This window comes from Choloepus didactylus, chromosome 4, assembly GCF_015220235.1.
Source record: "Choloepus didactylus isolate mChoDid1 chromosome 4, mChoDid1.pri, whole genome shotgun sequence".
NCBI classification, from domain to species: domain Eukaryota; kingdom Metazoa; phylum Chordata; class Mammalia; order Pilosa; family Megalonychidae; genus Choloepus; species Choloepus didactylus.
Window position 1 is genome coordinate 14,033,723 of NC_051310.1, and position 6,707 is coordinate 14,040,429.

A 6,707-nucleotide genomic window follows, 5' to 3' on the forward strand; every position below is an offset into this window, starting at 1 on the left:
CCCACCCCACCCCCTCCCCTGCCACCTGCCAGGTAGCAGGCTAACCTCTTGGAGAGACAAAACATCTGTAGCTTCCAAGTATTCATCATTTACTGGCAGGTGGGGGCTGGGAGTCATTTGAGGCTCAAGAAGCAATAACGATAGCAGCTTACTTTTATCAAGCACCTGCTATGTATCAGGCATTGCCCTAAACCCTCAACATATATTATTTAATTTTCACAACTAGTTTATAGGAATAGGCCCTATTATTAGTATCCCTACTAGCCCTATTTTACAGTTGAGGAAACTGAGGCACAGAGCAATGATGTTCACACAGCACAAAGTGTGATTCGATCCTGGGCAGTCTGACTGCAGAGCTGCTCTTGAGTCCCCTCTGCTGAGCAAGCAGGGCTGTCTGCTCCCCTGCCACTGTTTGCTTTTGGAGGGTTTCTGCTTTTTGTTTTTATAGCTAAGGAAGCCCAAGAGGTGACAGGACTGACCCAGTGTTGCTCACCTAGAAAGTGGCCCAGCTGGGCTGGGTCCTGGGACTTCTGACTCCTCGTCCAGTGCTCATTCCAGGATGTGTCAGGCTTTTCCCACGGAGGAGTGAATGAGCTGGATGTGGCCCCACGGGCCTTGGGGGTGGGGGTGGGGTGAGGAGGCTTTGCTTGGGCACCCCCTTCCAATCCCCCTGCCCCCTCTGCAGGCCTAGCCAGCCCTGGTGAGTGAAAGGAGCACTGGACCGCAGTGGGCAAGGAACTCTGGGCCCCAGGTTGGCTCTAGTCCCTGCCACTCACTGCTGTGCAGCCCCAGGCAACTTCTAGGCCCTCTCTGGGCCTGAGTCCTCACTCAATGAAAGGGTTGGACAATCTGGATGGTTTTAAAAAGGTTATTTTAAAAAAGTATATATGATTGGTAGTGAAGCCTTTAAAAGCAAAAACACAGTCTTACCCAGAATCTCAGTATATTTGTAATGGGGCTTTTCCACATCTGTAGCTTGAACTAGCCAGACAAATGGCATTTCTTTATTTAGTCTGGAACTAATCGGGCCTCTTCTTGGGCTCTCTGATTAGAAGAGAAAAAGTGTTTACCAAGAGTCTGGTCGGGTTTAAAACTGGGTGCAAGTCGAAAGTGTGAGCAGTCCCTTCAGGGACCCGCCCCACGGCTGGGGAGAAATACGTTCCACCAGGAATAAAGCGGCTCCCGCTCTTCCTGCGCCCGTCCACCTAGTGTCTAGGTGCCTGGGTGGGCAGGCCTGAGTGGCTGCTCCCCTCAACTCCCAGCGTGGGGGAGAGTGGGGCCCGGGGCGCCTTTGGGGCTGGGCTTTGCGGCCTGGGTGGCTTGTGTCCTGGCTTTTCTCAGGACTTCGAGACCCAAAGAGCCTCCCAGGCTGACCCCGCCCCACGCGCTCCCTGTGGCTCCAGCCCGCCTTTCTCACCCCCTCTTCTCCTTCACTTTTCTGCTTCTGCAACATATGGGCTTAGGACGATAGCGTCAAGTGTCCAGAACTTTCCCCAGGCTTTCCCACCTCCAAGCCTTTGCTCCCGCAGTTCTCTCTTCCCAGAATGCCCTTCTCACAGGCTCCCCTTTAAGTCCCGCCTACCCTTCAAATTCTGGCTCCTCCTGCCCAAAGCCTCTGCGTTCCCACACACATTATCAGTCCTTCTCTTGTGGTTCCCCGGCCATTGTGATTTGGAGGGGGCAGTACACGCCAGTAAGGACGAAGATGGAGAGGGAGCTCCCCAAATGATCGAGATTTAATTTTCCACTGGCCCAGGGAGGTGGCACACACCAGGAGAGCTGATTTTAGTGGGAAACAAACAAACAAAAGCAGTGGGATATTTTCTTCCTCTAGGGATTGGGGATATAAACCACACCCGCTGCTGTTCTGGGAGCCTGGTCCAGGCCGTGGCAGACCCACCCTGGGTTGCTCTGGGTTTCAGCCCAGGGTCAAGTCATGAACTTGTCTGTGCTGGCGCGACCCTCTAGTGGCACCACATGGTTGTACTTGGGCCCCTCACCCCAGGCCTCAGCCATGGGGGCACACCCCAAGGGGGCTCATGACACCCCCTATTTCCCTAACCATAGGATGGTGTTGAGGTGTCTTCCCATCACTCTAGGTCCTGTGGATGTCTCTCTGGAGTGTGTTTCTGGGGAAGACATCCCAGGAGAAGTTTTGCTTCGTCTGAAGCCCTAGCATGTTTGATCTTGGACAAATATCTTATAACCACACATATTTCCCTTTTTGGTTTGGACCTCAGGAGATGCGGACTAATATCTGCTTCCTGACTTTAGTAACTGGGTTGACCACCTGAGATCGGCCCACTTATCGACACATATCAAACATCTACAAAGAGCCAGGCCCAGCTCAGGGAGGAGGGATGGGGTCATAAAGAAAGCTGCGCTGTTCTCTGGTTGCTCCTGGGGGAGAAGCAGGTGTTCCAGCCTTCCCTGCAGGACCCCTCTCCCTGCCTGGAATTTCTGGTCTGCTTTGTGTTGATCTGGTCCTGAGTTTTTGTTACTTATCTTTTCGTTGGAGGTGTGGGCTCTTGCAGGCCACCTCGAATCCGAGATGGGACAGAGGTGGTATAAACAAACCAGCCAGCAAATGACGCGCTTTTCCCTGTGTTCTCTCCTGGCAAGCAGGTGTCAGGACTCTCACTATCCAGATGACAGGATGGAGGCTTGGAGAGGGAAGGCCACAAGGCCAGGCAGCGGGGAGGCAGGGTCTCCCCAAGATCTGCCAGGCCCCACGCATGGGCTCCTAATGTCACTGCCCACAGCTTCTCTAATCCTCGGCCAGTCCTGCCCAGAGGTGGCCGGGAGAGGGCCTGGCCCCGTGGGAGGCTGCTCTGGCCCTTCAAACGTGAGGCGAGAGAATCTGGAGGCAAAAGTCATTTTACAAACCCTGGTAAGTATCATGTTGCAATCGACTTCTCAGACTTAACCCAACCCACAGCCCTATTTTCCCAGCCAGCTGCCCATTTGTGGGCTCCCAAGGGCCTAGGAAACTTGATATTCCTTCAGTTCAGAACCCATGCAGCCTCCTAGGCTGGGAAGAAAACAATCTTTTGCTTTTACGAGAGGAGAAAGTATTGGGTGTTGTTTCCAGGAAAGTGAAGCTGGTGGGGGGATCCCTGGGCTTGGAGAGAGCTGCCTGTCCCAACCCCCATCCTCACTTCCTCCCCTGGGATGTGACAGGGAGCCTCGAAGTGGCCCCAATGCTCCCACCTCCTGGTGCTCACGTCCTTGCGTAATCCCCTCCCTTGACTGTGGGTGGGACCTTGTGACACGCTTCTAATCAGTCGAGTACAATGAAAGTTATGGACTGTCACAGCCAAGATTAAGTTACCAAAGACGGAGCCTTCTGCCTTGCTTGCTCTCTATTGAGCCCTCATTTGCTCTGGGAGAAGCCGGTTGCTGGGTTGTGAGCTGCTTGGTGGAAAGGTCCATTGGGCAAGGAGCTGAGAGAGACCCTCAGCCAACAGCCAGTGACGAACTGAGGCCGTCAGACAGCAGCCCATGGGGGACTCCATCTGCCAACAGCCACGTGAGAGAGCTGGGGGGCCAATTCTCCCCAAGTTGAGCCTTCAGATGAGACCGTATCCCTGGCAGGCACTTGACTGAAGTCTTGTGTCTGTCTCACCTTTTAGATGATAAGCTCCAATACACTGTGTACCTGGCCCAGTGCCTGGAAGATGGTAGGTGCTCAAGAAATATGCTCTGAATGAATGAGTAGGAATAAGTAAAGAGTAAGGGGCAAAGCATTATAGATAGAGGGAACAGCAATGGTGAAAGTCCTGGGGAGATGAGCCAGTCTGGCTGGAGTGCAGAAAAGAATGGGGGTGGTGGTGGTTCCAATGAGCCTGGAGAGGTGGCCAGGGTCAGATCATGCAGACCTTATAGGCATCGGGAAGGGGTTCATCTTAAGAGCAGTAGGGAGCCATGGAAGGAGCAGGAGGGAGAGTAGACATGATCAGATTTTCTCTTGGAGAGATGGCCGTGACTGCTGTGAGAAGAATGGGTTTGAGAGGGCAAGAATAGAAGCAGGAGACCAGGATGGAGGCTGTTAATAGTCGTCAGAACCAGAGACTGGCTGAGAGCAGAGTGGGGCACGGAGATGGGAGAAGGGGACAGTATCCAAGAGTGGGAGGTGACATTGGCAGCACTAGGTGGGAGGCAGTAGGAAAGAATCTAGGGTGACATTGAGGCTTCTGCCTGCCCAGCCGGGTGGATGGTGGAGCCAGACACCAAGCCTCATCAGACCAAGCAGTGCTTCAAGCCTGAATGTGTACCCCAAACACCAGCTCCCTAGGACTTGAAAAATGGAAAAGTTCAGGGCTTTGTGCTCCCCAGGCTCTTGGAGAGCAAAGCTCAGCAAAGCTTGGCCTTGGCGTAGTTGGCAAACACGTGAAACACTAGTCTGCATTTGCAGACAGTGGAGGGTGGCGTGGGGTGCGTGCTGGCTCCTCCGAAGTCCCAGGAGCCCACCGAGCTCGGCCAGGCAGGACTTGAAGTACAGGGTAATCATGGAGCACCTTCCTGGACTATGTGTTTTACTCAAAGATTTTTTTGCAGAGAGGAAACATTATTTTTCACATTGGAACAACGCATCATAAATTAGAATGCCAATTCACTTATATCAAATTTTCAGATGAAAAGTGAAACTGTAAAGATGGTCTCGGCTTCCTGTCAGTTCTGTGTGCCAGGCCCTTGAAAGCCTCAGCTCACTCTCTTCCATCATTAGGGATATTTTGGGGGAAAGTTCCAGAAGCTTTGATCAGGAAAAGAGTCCCCACCCTAAGATCAGCTGGACTTGGGCTCTGCCAGCTGTTTGTGCTGTGACCTTGGGTTACCCTTGGAAACTCTGCCTCTCCCACACAGCCTTCAAGCAGTTGTTCTCAGATGGTCTTTCCGACTTTCACGATTCTCACCTTTTTACCACTTGCTGAAGGAGAACTAAGATTTGTTCATCATCTAGGTAGCAGTATTTTGCCTAGAATAATTTCTTATGGGAAATAGGAAAATTAGAACCAATCATTGCAGGAATAAATAACCTTAGAAAGCCTCCCACCCCACGCCCTGTTCAGGATGCAATAAAATTCAAAATGTATAAGGATCTGAGATCACCTTTTTGGAATGTTAAAAAATGATGTGCTGCACCACTCTGTGTGAAAGGGGGGTGGGGTGGGGGGCATGAGAACCCCCTGAGCCCCATCAGCCAGTTTTGTAGCTATCATGAGTTCTCATTTTTAATCGGATCTTCCCAAATCCATCCTCCAGATTTGGTAACAATCTATCCAGCAGTTTGGAAATAATCTAGTAATGAAAACTCAATTAGATGTGTGTGTACACACACACACACACACATATACATATATATACACAACACAGATATATATATGGAGAGAGAGACAGGAAATCTTCCTGTTTTCTATTTTGTTCCCATCCCACCCATCCCAACGCCAAGGCCACTGGGGCCAGGGGGCCTGCAGGGCTTGAGAGGTTCCACTGGAAGGCCCTGCTGGCTCCTGGGAGATGGGCACCATCTCTGGTTTGGGTGGGGGCAGCTGTCTCGAGGTCCCGAGGTCAAGTTCTTTGGCAGCAGCCCAGGGTGAATGGTGCCTGGACTCCTGTGACTTATGACGGTGGAGAGAAGGGGAGAGAGAGAGTGCACTTCCCCAAATAACTCCCCTAGGAAACTCATAACATCTTGACTGACTTAGCTGGGCTCAACCCAGGTGGCTGCTGGCGGGGCAGCTCTCCCTGGGAGGGGCATGGCCCCAGACATCCATCAGCATGGGACATGGGCGACTAAAGGGCCAAGTGGCAGACAGGGAACATTTTCTCTGTCCCTCCCCCAATATCCCTTACTTTTGATTCCTATACTTTCCTTTAAGTTTTCACTTAGAGATTCACTCCTTTGCTTAAGACTTTCACTCACTCATTCATTCATTCATTTCCTCTGAGGATATAAGGGTACATTCATGCACCACATATTTACTGAGGGCCTATTGTGTACCAGGCACTGCACTGGGTGCTGGGATGTGTGGTTTAGACAAGCCTTTCTTCCTGAGAACTCCTCCTTCCACTGGGGAGATAAAAGTGTAAGCAACTGAGTGTTGCCTATGGAGGTAGGAGGAGGTAGGTGCTCTCAGAGAGGCTTGTACAATGGGCTCTACTCAGGGTAGCTAAGGAGGCTTCATGGAGGAGGTGAGGTTTTGAAGTGACCAGGGAGGGGAGGGACAGGGCTAGGACAGTCAGGGCAGAAAGAACCTCCCCCGAAGCACAGGCAGGACTGTAGCTTGGCCCACCCTGGGTCCTGCCACTTGAGCACAGGGCCCACTCTGGCGGGAGCTCTGGGTGGCTGACTGGCTGGCTGGACACATCTCTCCTCTCAGTCCACAGCCCCCAAAGCAGAATCCCAGGCAATGCCCTGAATGAGGAGAGCTGTGGCTACCCCTTCCCACCCACACGGCTTGATGTCCTTGGGAGTCATGCCCACCCTGGAGCAAATGAGACCAGCACTATCAACTTTGTGCTCACCCAGGGATCTTGTTAAAATGTAGATTCTAATTCAGCAAGTCCAGAGGTTCCACCCTTCTCACCAGCTCCCAAGTGCTGGTCCTTGGACCACGCCTTGAGCAGTAGGGATCTAAATAGCACACCCATCCCTTGTTGCCCTCTGGGAGCTGTTACCCGGATGTGAACGAGAGCCACCGGGTCCT